This window comes from Symsagittifera roscoffensis, chromosome 1 (genome assembly GCF_963678635.1).
Source record: "Symsagittifera roscoffensis chromosome 1, txSymRosc1.1, whole genome shotgun sequence".
NCBI classification, from domain to species: domain Eukaryota; kingdom Metazoa; phylum Xenacoelomorpha; order Acoela; family Convolutidae; genus Symsagittifera; species Symsagittifera roscoffensis.
This window is the reverse complement of record NC_087062.1, coordinates 85,878,728-85,896,437: the sequence shown is the minus strand read 5'-3', so window position 1 is coordinate 85,896,437 and position 17,710 is coordinate 85,878,728.

The following is a 17,710-nucleotide window of genomic DNA, read 5'->3' as shown; positions in this document are numbered from 1 at the left end:
TGGTACTACATTTACATAATCTCTTTGGTAAGATATTGTACTTATTGCTTGATTTGAGATTTATTGTGGGATATTCATAAATGCAGGATGAGACCATTCAGGGTCCCAAACGTAGTCTGACTGTTCTGTAATGGCAGTATCATCATTTGGATTTTGAGGTCTGAAATTTTTTCTTGCTTGTGAAATTAAGTCTATATTATGTGTGAAATAATCTATTATAAACCATGCCAAAATTTTTTGTAAGTCATGTTTTGTGTGTTGTGAAACATCGTCTTTAGTGAAATTTTCTTTGAATATATGTAGAAAAATTGAAAATAAAGCAATTTCATTTCATACTTTTGTATGTTTGGATGTTTCAGTTGGTGAGATACTGGGAAATTCTGTTTTTTCTAATATAGAAATATAGGTATATATTATTGCAAAAACTTCGTTAGTGAATATGGAGTTTGCTCTTTGTGAATTATGATATTGTATGCTTTTAATATATTCTAAGAATACTTTTGAAAATTCTAATTCAAGATCGTCTGTTTGAATTACATATTTACGATGATTCGTATTTGGTGTGCTGAATTCTATGGTGTAGATTCCATATTGTTGTGTTAAATTACATATATCTTTCAGATAATGTTCAATAATTTGTCTTTTGATTTTTACATCTGGGAATTCTGCTTTGCATGGGCTGATTCCGGGTTCAAACAAATTTACGAGTAAATTCTTGCACAAATCATGTTGCCCTCTATTATCGGGTGCATCTATGAGGAAGGGGTAAACCTCTTCGTCATCTGGACTATCGTCACTTTGAGTGTGGCTCATTTTTTTGCTTAATGACTGTTAATATATAATATCGATGTGTCTAATTGGTTGATTCCAATTATACAAGTGTACTGGTTTGTGTTTATATTGCTTTTTTATTCTTCTTTTTCCTCTTTTTGATGAATTTGAAGTTGTTTCTGAATCGGAAAAATATATTTGATCGTGAATGGGACAATTTTTATCAATCGATTCTTTTAATTTGTAGAGTTCATCTAAATTGCTGGCTTCTGATTCTGAAAATGCGTTTCTATTTTTTGAAAATTTTTTTCGTGTGATTTGTTTTTGTTTGTTTATTATTTTTCTTTTTATTGTTAGTCGTTTTGTTCTAATGTATCCAACTGTTTGTGTATGAGGTGTGATTACAAGATCGTATTTTTGGTTATCTATCTCACAGTTGTGTAAAACGATTGTTTGTTTATTTCCTAGATTTTTGAATGACATAAGGTTTAGGATGAGGGATGCAAAAAGTTGTTAGGTGATTTCTATTTTCTTAGACTGTTAGTCCTTACGATTTTTTGGTTAGCTTAACCTGGTTCTTTTTGTTCAGGGTTGGAGAAAAAAGTATATCAATTCCGAAGAATGATTTTTTACTTTCTCGTGGCTAGTCTAAGCTAAGGTGTTAACTTACTTAATCGTACTTAGGGGTAGTGATTGTGTTCAAGGGTTGGAGAATAGTAAATCGATCCACAAGGTTCAGGTATAATTAGAACGCAAGTAGTTCGTTAGATACTATTTTAAACTTACTAAGTCTAAGATTTATCCTGGGTCTGGTAAGAGGAGGGTTCAAGTGAAGGATGAATAACCGAAGTTCTTCACTGTTTATCCTAATTTTGAATGGTTAATTTTGTTGAAAAATTTCTATTAGTCTTGGTTTTTTTTGGAAGGGTTGGATAGTGAATCGACGTTTGAGGTCGTTAGACACTTGTTAAGTAGGTGATGGAGAACAAAATTGTTCTTTTTGATCCAAGGATAGGCCTTGATGATCAGGTTTTAAATTTAATGAAATAGAAAATTTATTAAGATCCAAGGATAAGCCTTGATGATCTAATTTTAAAATTAAGTGAATATAATTTATATTGGTTTAATTTTATTCAAGAAAAAGATTTAGTTTTTTATTGATATTAGTGAGCTTATGATTGCTGTTATGTTTAGGTGGTGAAGCTGAGACAACAGATGATTTTATGATTACTAACAATTTATTGTCATGCTACTAATTTTTATTTTGATTTTCAATAAATATTTTCCAAACATGTTTTATATAATACTGCAGAATTTTAGGAAAACGATCTGAGATCTTTTTATCAATCGTTATTGTATTTTAATAGTTTTGTTTAGCGCCTGAGATGATTATGAAGATTGACTTCAAGATTTTATGTTTGCAAATGAAAATCTAAATTCATTGCTAATAAAATTCTAAATATAAAAGTCTGTGTTGGCTTTTGCCGTACTATCATATAACTATTTGGTAAGTTTCTACTTTGTCGTATGTCGTTTCTGGTTCGAGGTCTTCTTGCAATTCCGGGTAGTTCTGTTATCGTTCGGAATATTGGCTCTGATCTATTGAGTCGTAGAGACATTTCGATTAAATTATCGTGGTATAACATTTTAAAAATGCTTTGTCTAAATTCTAACCTATTTTTGGTTAATTCTCAGCTATTAAGGTCTTGTTTGAGACTTATGGTCGCACCAGATGAGTTAGGACCGATGTGGTTAACTCATAGAGTAATTTCGGATAGGGTACACCGTCTGCTCGTCACGCTATCTTATTTTCGGCCGGATAGATTCGTGCAACTTCTTAGTCTAATACCGATCCTAATCTTACTCTTATACTATCTAGTCTCAGGTTGTTTAACTAGTCTCTGCTAGGCTCAATAGATCTAGGGTATACTGGTTTATTGCGGCTGCTGAAGTTCCTTTGGAGAGGCAACTAATTTCTAAGTTAAATTCAAATCTCTCTGGTGCTGAAATTACAAGTAATTTCAGCACTTACAAATAAGTGGGTTGTTAGTTAGATGGATCATGATTGGTTAATATTAAATACTTTACAGTGGTAAAATATCTAATATATCCAATCATAAAATGTAGTTTAGATCAGGTTCCACTTTTCACTATCACCGCTTTTTAAAAAATCTGTTTAGCTTTTTTTGCATATCTAAACGCACCATTTATTCGCTTAATAAGTTTCGTGTTTTTCTATAAAAAAATTTTTTCACAATGGGAAAAAATTATGAACAGATATTGTTCCAAAATTAGAAGAACGCAACGGTCCCCCTATTGATACTTTTTCAGAAATCCATTTTGGCCGACCAACCCTAAAATTTTTCTAAAGGCGCCTTTGGCGCCAATATATACTAACTTTGAGGGGGAGCGCGCGCCAAAAAAAACGCGATTTTTTGTCAAAATTTTTCAAAAAGTGCCCAAAAACGGCTTTTTTGACTGTTTTTTCAAAAATTTGCCTGCGGCGCACAAAATTTTGCCGAAATAGGGGCAAGACAGTGCTTTGGGAGAGCTCGAAAAATCAAAAAAAAAGGTCGTCAAAATTTTCGAATTTTTTTTGAAAATCCGTCCCCCCTCGAGAAAATCCCAGATCCGCCCCTGTCTGTATCTGAAAAAAAATTTTAAGTGAAAGAGTTTTTTAAGACTGTCGATCTGTATCTGATTTTGATTGCACTAGTCGAATTATATGTGATCTGAGTTGAGCATAAATTGAACATTTTTTTTTCAGTCAAGACAGTCGTGACAGAATTTTTTGATGACTTTAATATTCAAATGGGGTACGTTGATAAATACTTCCGTTGCATCAATTGTGGCATGTAGAAGCAATTTTCTCAGTCTGGGTTCAGATTTCAAAAAGATTTCTCACAATAACCTCTTAACATTGAAAAAAAACAAGTCCAAAAGCTTCGGTTTTTATACTAGTGTAACTCTAGGTTGATGGACAGAGTCAATTTTACGGCCAATTCAGTTTTGTTAAGCAATAAGTATACATAGTTTTGAACCGTCATCTTCTGTTTCCCAAATTTGTAGATTAACAGGGGAAACACTCGCAACCCGTCACAAACTAGTCTATACGTTTTCAAGACAACAAAATAAAAAAAAATCACACAGTAATGCTTCTACTGTGCTTGAGATTATGTTTTGGCCTTGCTCGAGGTACATTTGAACCTGCTTGACTAAATTGAGTATCAATTTTTTCGTTTCTTCTAAGTGTTCGAACCGTATTCAAAGTATATTTCATCCAAATTTGAGCAAATTTGGGTCGTTTTAGTTTTCCACCAGTAAAAACTACAAATTAAGACACAAAATAAAAGACATTTCCCGTATAAATTCGTTTTAAAGAAGATTTTTCTTTTGAAATAGTTATTTAATCTTATGTGGATTCTGTTTTTCAAGTTATAGCGAAAAAATTCAAAATCACGGTTCATACGCGTATAAATGTTCATAATTTTACTAGTATTTAGCGTTGAAACCCTTCAACGTTTTACAAGAACGCCTTGAAAAGTAATTGTTCGTGGACCACAAAATCTGGACCAAAGGTGTTGGTTGATGCTATAGACACACTGTGATTGAGTTGTTTTTTTGATCAGCCTTTCTGTTGCTTAAAACTTCATCTTTTTGATACAAAACTTAAAAAAATGAAAAAGAAAATGTTTTAGGCCGTGCTCGCCAACAGTACGTTTTTGGGGAACGTATAGGCTTTTTACATTAGTTATTTGGGCATTTTTACCAATTTTAGTACGTTTAAACCGTTCCGAGGTATGATTCGGCTTAACTTTTCAACCAAATTGTGTTTCAATCTTTCTCGACTACATTTGGGTGAACTAGAACGCGCTCATATTATAACAAGACTGCTCGTATTAGGGCAAAGCCCTGAATGTTCCGACTGCCTTTTAAGGTTTATGAGGCAGTAATAACATTAAAAAGTTAAATGTAATAAAACAAAAAGAAAATTTTTTTCTTCTAAAATTTGAAATTTTTTACAAAAATCATCCCCTCACACGCCATATAAAGTACAAAAGGATAGATTTCGCTCCTTGTCACAAATCAATTATGGCGAATAAGCTTCTTTCAAACAATTTGGAACGATTTATAAGACGGATTAAATCTCCGCTTACGCGTTAATAGCGCGAATTATATCGCGAGTTAATAGTCCCAAATTGGCCAAAATGGCAATCTTTGAACCCCCATAACTTTACGAAAAATGATTACATGTGAAAAATTTTTTCAAATTCGAGCTCAGGAAAACAACACCTTTTGAATGATATAAAAAAATTCCGTCAAAAAAGGCTAGTTAAAAAGTCGAAATTTGTCTGAAGAAAAAAAACCCACCACGAGCACAAATTTCCGTTACTTTCGTATCGAAAATCGGAACAATAATTCAATTTTTTTGCTCTACATAAACTCCATTCTCGAGTTACACTGAAAAATACTAAAGTTTCTGATAAAAACAACGGTCATTAGCCGAAAAACTAATAGACGCACACAAATTCAACATTTTTAACAACAGAACATCTTATGAAAGGTGTGGATCATTTGAACATACTTTGCAAAATGTCTCAAAAAAAACTAAAAATTTTAAATTTTGCAATCCGCTCGACCCAAAAATCGAACTTCCAGCTATGAATAGCTTCCACTTGATTCAGTTTCCTATGTCCTTCAGTATTATTACATTTGCTTGCTTCGCTTTCTTAATAAAAATTTCGATATATTTTCTGCGAATGTGTGGTGCGAGGAAGAGATCCGAATACCTGCTGGGTGTCAGAAGAGCTCTTCTGATGGGACAATAACACCTTGCGACAGTGACTTTGTGAAATCAGGATAGAATTTTTCGCATGGAAAAAGATTAAAAAGCCTAAAAGGTGAAGCATTAAGTGACATTGTTCCACTGTTTTTCACAGAAATTTTAGACTCAATGGAAACCAATGATCATATACTGCAAAACTGCAGCCATCCTACCGGACACGAGCTACGGTACAAACAGCCTTTAGACAAACTTTCTTCATTTTCTTCTATTTGTGTCAACATAATTGTGTCTAAACTTAAACAAGACTGCTCGTATCAGGGCGAAGCCCTGAATGTTCCGACTGCCTTTTAAGGTTTATTGAGCAGCAGTAATACATAAAAAAAAATTAAATGAAATAAAATAAAATGAAATTTTTTTTTTCCAAAATTTGAAATTTTTTTATGAAAATCATCCCCACACACGCCAAATAAAGTACAAAAAGATAGATTTCGTTCCTTGTAACAAATCAATTATGGCAAATAAGCTTCGTTGAACCAATTTGGAACGATTTATAAGACGGATGAAATCTCGCTTCCGCGTTAATAGCGCGAATTATATTGCGCGTTAATTGTCCCAAATTGGTCAAAATGGCAAAAATGGCAATCTTAAACCCTCATAACTTTACGATACTTGATCGCAGGTGAAATATCTTTTCAAATTTGAGCTCAGGACAAGCATACCTTTTGAATGATATAAAAAAAAATTCCGTCAAAAATGGCTAGTTAAAAAGTCGAAATTTGTCTGAAGAAAAAAAAACCCACCCGAGCACAAATTTTCCGTTTTTTTCGTATCGAAAGCCGGAACAACAAGACTGCTCGTACCAGGGCGAAGACCTGAATGTTCCGACTGCCTTTTAAGGTTTTATGGAGCAGTAATAATATCAAAAAATTAAATGTATCAAAACAAATGAAAAATTTTTTTTTCTAAAATTTGAAATTTTTAATGAAAATCATCCCCCCACACGCCATATTAAGTAAAAAAAAGGACAAATTTCGCTCCTTGTAACAAATCAATTTTGGCAAATAAGCTTCTTTCAACCAATTTGGAACAATTTTAAGACGGATTAACTCTCCGCTTACGCGTTAATAGCGCGAATTATATTGCGCGTTAATTGTCCCAAATTGGTCAAAATGGCAAAAATGGCAATCTTAAACCCTCATAATTTTACGATACTTGATCGCAGGTGAAATATCTTTTCAAATTTGAGCTCAGGACAAAAAAACTTTCGAATGATATAAAAAGATTCCGTCAAAAATGGCTAGTTAAAAATATTCCTTTAGTTTCGTATCGAAAGTCGGAACAATAAACCCAGTTTGAGCTCACAGCGAAAGTCAGCGTTGAATCAGTGTTAATGAGTAGGTTGGCAATTATGAATCAGACTCTGATCAGCGCCATTTTAACTTTTATCAGCACAGCAAAAACCCTTTAAAACAGCGATGACATTAACAACGATAAAATAACAACGACTTTAAAACAACGATAAAATCACTGGAAGAACAAAAAGCGCTGCGACAACAGAACAGCACCGCGGCTGTTTAATCTGCTCTAAATCTTATTAACATAATTTTTTCCCGCTTATGAAAGAATTAAATCTGTCATTATTCGAGGTACTACAACCATTAATAGCACAAGCTCGAAATAAAAATATGTTATTTTTTTTTGATTACTTGGTCCAACTTTGGAAGAGTAATGCTTGCTTTTACTGTTTCAACTTTCGATACGAAAGTAACGGAATATTTGTGCTAGGGGTGGGTTTTTTTTTCTTCAGACAAATTTCGACTTTTTGTCTAGCCATCTTTGACGGAATTTTTTTTTTATCATTTAGCGGGGTAGTCATGGCAAAAAAGAAAGGGGGCCAGCTTAGGTTCTGTTGCGATTTTCGTTACTTGAACGCAGTGACAATAAAAGATGCGTACCCGATACCGCGGAAAGACAAAAACCTCTCGAAACTAGGTCCCTCTGCGGAAGAAGGACAGAGAAAAGACCGGGTTCGCATGTGAATTGGGATTGTAACAGTGGAAGAGGTTGCCATTCGGCTTATGCAACACAACGGTCATTTTTCAAAGATTGATGGCTCAGGCTTTGACCAGAGTGACGAAGAAGTACAGGAACCTCGTGATGTGTTATGTGGATGACGTGGTCATAGCAAGACCTACCCTGGAAGACCAAATTGATCGGCTCGATGAGGTTCTTGACACAGACATGTATGTTCTTGGCATGTATGTTCCTGACACAGACGCATTAAAAGTAGCCATCTCAGGAATACTGCATCAGGAGCAGGATTGGAATGGAAGAACAGTTTTCCGTCCCATTGCATAAAGTAACGGAATATTTGTGCTCGGGGTGGGTTTTTTTTTCTTCAGACAAATTTCGACTTTTTGTCTAGCCACGTTGACGGAATTTTTTTTATCATTCACAAACTATTGTTGTCCTGAGCTCAAATTTGAAAAAAAATTTCATCTGTGATCATTTTTCGTAAAGTTATGGGGGTTTAAAGGTTGTCATTTTGGCTAATTTTGGAAAATTAACGCGCGATATATTTCGCGCTATTAATGCGTAAGCGGAGAGTTAATCCGTCTTAGAAATCGTTCCAAAAGGGTTTACCGAAGCTTATTTGCCATAATTGATTTGTTACAAGTAGCGAAATCTATCCTTTTGTACTTAAAATGGTGTGTGTGGGGATGATTTTCATAAAAAATTTCAAATCTTAGAAAAAAAAACATCATTTTGGTTTATTACTTTTAATTTTTTAATGTTATTACCGCTCCATAAACCTTAATAGGCAGTCGGAACATTCAGGGCTTCGCCCTGATACGAGCAGTCTTGTTTAGTTTTCTAATAACATAGGTTAGAAGGCCAACGAAATCCTCTTTTACAATTCTGCTATCTTGTAAATAAAAATTTTTGCAATATTTATTGGAGACAAAAAAACTTTGATTCAAATATTATTTCGGTCCCTTAAATTGATTTGTTCAAAAACACTTGATTGATTTGAACAAAGAATATATATTCCGTAATTTTCTTTGAAAGTCGGAGCAAAGCTAAAATTTGCAGCTTTGACAAGTATCACCCCAACTAAGCTATAAACAAATTAGAGAAAACTTCCAGTAAAGTCCTTGCTTCGATCAAAACTATCTCTCTAACTAGCACGAATTTTCAAAAACAAATCATAAGCATCAAAAAGAACAGGTATTCAAAATTTTGGGAAATGTGTCAAACGTTCAGCAATCCAAAAAAAAATAGAACAATTTTAATTGTAATTATGTTTCGGAGATTGAAATTATTTTCGGGGGAACATGCTACTATTTTCTTAACCAACAATCCTCGTATTGGGTGAAATTAAAAAGATTTACAGCTATTTCGTAATCAAGTGTTGTTTATAAGTTAAAAATATTTTTTAGAGTTCTTTGAATTCACCTTTGCAGGAAACATCTTTTAGGCAAACCAGGTTGTAACATGAAACGCACACCGTAATTTCCTACTCTACTAAACAAAAACAATGCTCCATCATTAGAAGAAACTTGATTTACAAAATAATTTATTTGTGAAGGAGATTTCATATAGAGATTATTTTTTACGTCGATTTGCATATCAGCGAAAACGGGTCTTATGCACTAAACGGCCCAAGTTTAGTATTTCTACATAGAACTAAAATTTATGTGGTTGAATCTGATTGGCTAATTCAACAACGCGTATGGTACTTCAACTAAAACTTCAATCAGATAAAATTGCTAGCCGAAATTACCAAAACCTAAGAAATTTTGTTCTGTTGAAACCATTTCACAAAACTTTTCTTGTCTAGGCAAAGTTTTACAATTGACGTGAATTTTGTTTTGTTATTTGATTAAGTTTCATTAAGTTCGGCTAAAGTTTTCATCTGCTGGAAACGTTGACTGAAACACCTGACCGTCTTGCTCGAGTTTAATTGGGCCAATGAGATTCGACGGCATAACTTTCAGCTCAAATTATAGAAATATTGAATTTTGGCCGTTTAGTGCATGTGACCCGGGAAATTTTTTTATCTATTAACTTCAAAACAAATCACAATAAACATCAAAGTCTGTTTCTTAATCTAATTTAATTTTTTAATTTTTAAAAGTGATCATGGTAACAAATTTAACAACAATAAAAAATATGCCACCTCAGCAAGTGATTTTTAGAACTATGAAAAATTCAGTTTGTTTGAATGCTTCAGTTTTGGAGCGAAACAGAGAAAAAATTTCAACAATTTTGCTGAGTTCATTGATTGATCAGAAAAATTAATGACGCCGCACTTGGGAAGTGTTTTGTTTGTTTAACACGCACGATCAATAAAACGACAATTTTGGACTTTCAAATTTCTGTCAATTTGAATTTGCTGACTTGCCAGTTATTTGAGATGATCAAAAACACATTTAAAGCAATTTTGGACATTGTTGAGCAACATTTGGATTTTGGTTCAGTTGTACTTCGGCACTGTTGTACGGCTCCGTCCAGCTTTGTCGCTGGGTTGCGAAGAAAATCTAAACTATACACGTTGACCCCGTAATCCTAAATATAGATGAAAGTTTAGCGAGAAAAACAAAAACTTAGATGAAACTGTAGTGATAAAAAGATGAATCTATTGCCACAAACAAAAAAAATACTTGTTTAAAAAACAACCCGTACCTACTAAATGTTCTAGATCAGGTCTGAAAAACGCTTGGATACTTGGAATGGGTTGTTTCTGATATCAATTTACATCTGAATTTTTTTTTTTTTTGATATTTCAAATCGGAAAAATCAATGATTCTGACACTATTTTTCTCATTTTGATAGTTTATTATTTGACGACTTCTGCTAGCTACTAGCAGTTTCTCAGCAAAAACTCAAATGCGAAACTGCGAGAAAATGTTTCCTCAAGCATGAGATTAACTTCGGAAACGGATAAGTAGCGCATAAAAATCAAAAATTTGATAGGTCTTTTAACAGTTTTTGAACACTTCTTAACACAGTTGAACAAGAAAATTAGTTTTAAAAAAACTGTTTGTGAGAATATTCGAAATTTTTTTTACTGCTAGCTAAATTAAACATAGTTGTGTATTTCTGATTTATTTCAGATCTGAAATTTTCTATTTCAGATCTGAAATTTTCAAATTCTAATCAAAATCTGAAATAAAGTTTTCAGATCTGAGAATCAACTTAGTTAAGAAATGAAGAATTTTAAGATCTGGCACTGAAAATTGGAAGATTTTTTTTCGGATGAGAACTATGCTGCCTTGGTTTAATTTGTTGACTAGGTTGACATGCTTCACTGCCCCCTTCCCTGGAAAGCTCTCTTTATTTGATTTTGGACAGTTTTTTTTCTGTATTCAAACTCATCTCGCTGAAGACAACTGAGGATATTTATTTTTATGATCTATTTAAAGATGTGGATTAACCGTGCAAGGAAGTGATTTGAATATCTGGGTCCCAGAAAATTGTTCAAATAAACAATATCGACTTCAAGCAAGGAATTTGGCGCAACAAAAATGAAAAAACCCAATTTTTTTTTATCATAAGTGATCATAAAGCAAGTGCCTTGTGTAACTTTATTGATGGTTATGGTTAGAATTCATGTTTCTGCACATTTGATTCCAATTATTTAAATCTTTACTTGAATACTTGATCAACCTTCTCGACCCACACCATCACCTCCTCTGCAGCACGTTATGGTGGTCCTCTCACCATAGTCGAGGCAGGCGAGTCTGCTGGGCTGAAGTAAAGGCAGGCATAGGAACGGGGGTCGAGATCGCCGCCCGGTTTAGGTCAGTGCGAGTGACTGTTGAGCGTATGTTGTTATTCATTTTTTTGTTGCACTAAAAGAGGTCCACAACAACTTGAGTTTCGGCCTGTTGATGAAATCGAAGTCGAGTGATAAAGAAAAATAGTAGACACTCACGTCTCCCGTCCTAATTTTGATTCACTGATGAAATTGATGATACATAAGAGTTAAATGGTTTTGGCTCTCATCAAAAGCAGAGTGGTTTGACAAAAGCAATGCAGTTGTGGCAATAACAGAATCCTCACATCGTGTTCACAACAATAGAACCGTTCCACTGAACTTATTGATATCGAGTATCATAATATACACAGCGGTTTAATTCAGAATTTGAGATATATATTTAAGTCAGATGCTCCAGAACTGTCACCACCTGGTCGTAAATTACAATATTAAACACCCTTGACTTCGTACGCTGATTGTATGTGGAATGGAATCAATCGTGTATAAATGTGTGAAGCCATCGATGAACTGTGTGAGAAAGTGGTGCATTGTATGAGAATGTTGTGCTTTGGTTGTTTCAAATTCCTTCGGGTGTTGAAGGAAAGACGGTTGTTGAAGAAATGGCACACTGATTTTTGCATTTGCCAAGAACTCTTAAAACGAACTCATTGCTATTAAGGCAGCTATACTAATTCGAGCTCTTCTTCTTTAGAAAATTTCTAGAAAGAGCAAAGACAAAAAGCGTTTTCTACGCCTCAAACGCAGAAAAATTCTTGGAAGAGTGGTGATTTGAAGGAACTTGTAAAAGAAGGTACGGCTGTTCAAAGTATACTGCGTCTAATGAACAACAAAAATTCCTGAAGAGAATCTTGCTCGCTCGTTCTCTGAGCTCATGGCGAAAGAAAAAATTAAAAGTGCCATACGAGTGCTCAGTGGGAGAAAGCTGGGCTTCTGAAATTAGACAATCAGACAGATGAAATTTTTTTTCAAATTGGACGTGAGTACACCGTGAAAGTATCTGTTTGCGAAGCAGTGAAATAAAAACACCCGGCATCTCGTAAATTCTCCAAATCAATAATCCTACCACTAGTGCAAGACTTATCAGACACTACATTCCATCCTATTGCGTTTAATAGTTGAATTTCTGACTGTTTTCGCCGGTGTGATCTGAACTTTTTTGGAGCAGCAGGATCTTCCGTCGACAAGGATTTGCATTGGAGACGCTTATGGACGGCATTTAGTGATGAAACTAGCTCATTGTGTGGAACATTGGCCATGACATCTTGTCAAGTAACTACCACGGTAACAAATCCTCAGGGAGTTCAGGCATTAACCGCTTCTTGTCTCATTGTTTTGTACAAAATCGATAGGCCAGACTAATTGGCATTGGAGACGTTGCACGAAGAATAACTTCCAAGAGCATACGTACTACCATCTCGTCTGAGCTGCCCGTTGCAGCTGGTACGTCCCAACTGTGGTCTGGCCAACGAAGGTCTCGCAAGGCAGCTGCTTCAGCTCTCACGTCTGTTTTTAATGAATGAGACGCTTATGCACAGCCTTATGTGAAAAATCTTGCTCATTGTGTGAAGCATTGGCCATGAAATCTCTTGAAGAGCACCGAACAGCTCCTACGGTAACAACTAGCTACTATGGTAACAAATCCTCAGGGAGTGCAGGCATTAACTACTTCCCGTCTCATTGGCTTGTACAAAAACCAGGTGTCAGACCAATTGGCATGGGATAGCTTGCACGATGAATATTTTCCAAGAGCATACTTCGTACCATCTCGTCTGAGCAGTTCGGTGCAGCTTGTACGTCTCAACTGTGGTATGGCCAACGGACATATCGCGAGGCAGCTGCTTCAGCTCTAATGTCTGTTTTTACTGAGCCGGAAACTGAAGGAGTACTGCTAGTTGATGCTAGCAATGCATTTAGAGAGCTCAACAGACAGTTTGCTTTGCTGAACATATATGTTTATGTTCAATGCCCATTTAAAGGCTGCAAACTTGTTCATAAGCCTTTTTTGGTATGCCGATGACTCTGCTGCAGGTAGAAAACTCGCAAAACTGAAGTCAGCTGGGAAGCGTTGAAAAAACTTGGACCGGATAGGTATTTCTCCAGTGCTTCCAAGTATAGCTCATTGTTACACTTGAGCAGTTGGACTGTGCAGAGCGCGTTTATCTGGAAATGTGAAAACGATTGTAACAGAGGGACATAAAGATTTGTATGCCCGGTAGGCAGCGAAAAACTCATTGAACAACTTATTCTCAAAAAGGCAGATGGATGGATAAGCGAACTTGTGAGTTTGTTTCACATCCCTGAGACGCATCCACACTGTGCCATTTCAACCTTTAAATATAGTTTCGTTCCATGTTGGAATTACCCAATGAGAGTGATTGATCGAAGCCAAGATGAAAATAATGACAATCTCACCAAACTCGAAAGCAAAACCAGAACGCAGTTTTTGCCGGAGCTGACTGGTAGAGTATCACCGAGAGAGGTTGAAAGATCTGAGCTAGAGCTTACGGCCAGACTGGGCGGCTTGATTATCATCAATCTAAAAACAGACGCCGCTCAGAAAATCAAATCTTCCGAGAAACTATGTAAATCTCTTATTGAGAAACTTTGTCAAGTGATACTGATTAAGACTGAGTTGCAAATAGGCAGAAACGTGCATCTACTGAAATACAGAAGAAGAGCGAATAGAATAAACTATGTTTTTTTGCCGAACAAAAGAATGATGTTGTGTTGCAGCCGCTTGTAGGTACTCCATACTCAAGAGCATTTGAGCTGGCTCACAACATTGCCGTTAGAAGAACATTGTTTTTGCCTGAGTTTTTCGTGATTCATTGTGCTTGCGATATAATTGGCCGCTGAAAGATATCCCTTTTCACTGTGTTTGTGGAAAAACTTTCTCATGTGAGCATGGCTTGTCTTGTCCTGCTGAAGGCTTCCCAGCTATTAGGCATTATGATTTAAGAGACATACCAGCAGAAATGTTGAGTTAAGTTTGCTCTAATGCTGAAGTCGAGTATCACTGGTAGAGTATCACCGAGAGAGATTGAAAGATCTGAGCTAGAGCTTAAGGCCAGACTAGGCGGCTTGACTATCATCAATCCAAAAACAGTCGCCGCTCAGAAATTCAAATCTTCCGAGAAACTATGTAAATCTCTTACAGAGAAACTTTGTCAAGTGATACTGATTAAGACTGAGTTGAAAATAGGCAGAAACGTGCATCTACTGAAATACAGAAGAAGAGCGAATAGAATAAACTATGTTTTTTCGCCGAACGAAAGAATGATGTTGTGTTGCAGCCGCTTGTCAGTACTCCATACTCAAGAGCATTTGAGATGGCTCACAACATTGCCGTTAGAAGAACATTGTTTTTGCCTGAGTCTTTCGGGATTCATTGTGCTTGCGATATAATTGGCCGCTGAAAGATATCCTTTTTCACTGTGTTTGTGGAAGAACTTTCTCAGATGAGCATTGCTTGTCTTGTCCTGCTGAAGGCTTCCCAGCTATTAGGCATAATGATTTAAGAGACATACCAGCAGAAATGTTGAGTTAAATTTGCTCTAATGCTGAAGTCGAGTATCACTGGTAGAGTATCAGCGAGAGAGATTGAAAGATCTGAGCTAGAGCTTACGGCCAGACTGGGCGGCTTGACTATCATCAATCTAAAAACAGACGCCGCTCAGAAATTCAAATCTTCCGAGAAACTATGTAAATCTCTTATTGAGAAACTTTGTCAAGTGATACTGATTAAGACTGAGTTGCAAGTAGGCAGAAACGTGCATCTACTGAAATACAGAAGAAGAGCGAATAGAACAAACTATGTTTTTTCGCCGAACGAAAGAATGATGTTGTGTTGCAGCGCTTGTCAGTACTCCATACTCAAGAGCATTTGAGCTGGCTCACAACGTTGCCGTTAGAAGAACATGGTTTTTGCCTGAGTTTTTCGGGATGCATTGTGCTTGCGATATAATTGGCCGCTGAAAGATATCCCTTTTCACTGTGTTTGTGGAAAAACTTTCTCAGATGAGCATGGCTTGTCTTGTCCTGCTGAAGGCTTCCCAGCTATTAGACATAATGATATAAGAGACATACCAGCAGAAATGTTGAGTAAAGTTTGCTCTAATGCTGAAGTCGAGCCGGATTTAGAAAGTTATCTTGCGAGATTTTGGCTTCAAGAACATCAATAAAGGCGACGAAGGGCGTCTTGATATTTCAGCCAATGGAGTCTGGGTAGGCAGATTTGTGAAGGCATTCATCGATGTATGAGTATTCAATCCTTGCGCCAAATCAAATTCTGGTACTCTGCCACGTGTATAGAGGAAGCACGAAGTGGAAAAAAGTGATGCTATGAGCAAAGTATCAGCGAAGTTGAACATAGTTTTTTCTTATGTCTTATTGTTTCGTGCACGCGAAGCATGGGCAAATTTGCAACCATGTTTTACAAAAGACTTGCTTCGATGATTAGTGAGAAAAAACTTCTTTTAGTCAAGTGCTTTGGCGGATTCGATGTTGTCTTGGATTTGCGCTCCTCAGATATTCGATCATAAGGTTCCACGTATGAGGAAAATAACGATCTGAGGATTTGCGCTCCTCAGATCTACGTATAAGGAAAACGAATAAATGCAGTCCTTGTAAAACTTGGGGTTCTTTTACTATTCTTTACCAAATTAAGACCGTTTACGAAAACAATTTTGCGCGAAAGAAAATTTTTTTTTTTTTGGCCGAATTGATCAGCCTTGCTTGTGCAAAAGATGGCTAATAAAAGAGAAAGATTTTGATCTTAGAAGCAGACAATGCACACAAGTGCTTTTTTGCACGGCTAAAATTTCCGTGCTTTTTACCGGTCTCTATGTTGCGTACACGCTCAGAATGTTACCAAAACTTCATGGCGAGAAGAGCCTACAATTAAAAATTGAAGTTGAAACAGTTGAAGCCAATAGTCAAACATGGAGTCGTTGTCTGATAGAGAATTGTAGCATTAAAAGCTGCACATGTTTTAAAAAAAGCAAAAACTCGCAGCCACTTTAAAAAAATCATTTACAAGAAACTTGAGAAAGCTGTTAGTTTTTAGGACATCATGACAAAGGTAGTCTTTGTAGTTTATTAAAGCACGTACTCGGCGCTCACAATCTTGTTCAATTTTTTTGAAGAAATTCAGCTTCTTTTTTATTAGCAAACTTTGATTCAAATGTGGTGCAAGTTTTAATAACTTATAACTTCAGCAAACTAAAAAAATTCCAATTTTGATTCAACTTTAAATCTTCTTCGTCACACTATGAAAACGGCAAAAAATTCTAACAAAAAATTAGAACATGAGTTTTTATTGCTTTCCCACTTTTTTGCTTCACAGCACATTATTTTATACTTCCTGTTTTTGCTGGCTCAAACAATTATAGGTGAAGACTTGTTCTCCCTTGAGCTTGGCTGGATTGTAATTACAGCTAAGTACAGCCGAATTATTTTGCATTTACCTGAGTAGATTGAATGGAATTCCTGATTTTTGATACCTTTACATTTTCTGAATGGTTTGCTTGCACATCGAAACTTATTTTCTCCGAATAATAATAAAAGTTTTTCGGAAAAAAAGTACTCGTTAGGACTAATCGCACAAAAACATAAATCAGTTTTAGTTTTTTTTAGTTTTCAACCATATGATGCATTTTTATCAAACTAAATTATGTGGTTGTTTTCTCAGGTTCAAGAATTTTTTATACAGAAAAATAAGGTTAGCGAATACAGTGCGTTGTTTTGGCTCTTGATGCTTATCTAAATTTAATCTTTAAAAATTTAAGTAAAAGATAAAATAATTGCGCCCGTTCTAATTTATTCTTCAGACAAATTTCGAGTTTTAACTAGAAGTTTTGAGTCATCTAAAAATTCTTGTTGTCCAGAGCTAAAAATTCGAAAATAAATTGTCTGCAACTAATTTTTTAAACATTATGAAGGTTTGAAAAGTTTCAGTTGCCTAACTTGGGACAGTTAAAGTCCATTCTAATTCCTATTGCTAACGCATTAGCGGCGATTAATTCATCCCATAAATCGTTTCAAATTGATACAAATCGTTCTTTCTCGTATAATTTAAACCATTAAAAACATATACTTGTATACCCGTACCCAATGAAGGCTGTTATATAAATTACCTAGCCAATTTTTTTTGTATTTTCAGAACAGAAATAACCAGAAATCAGTTCACTGCTCAATCGCAACTCAACAAGATAAACATGCTTCGATTATACACAATAGCCGTAGCAATACAATGCAAATTGACTCTTGTTATAACAAGGGTTGCTTTGGATTAGAATTCTAAAACTATCATTAATTATCAGGTCATGTGGCCTAGCGGTTAGCACAACCGCCTCCGGGAAAAATCTGGCGGT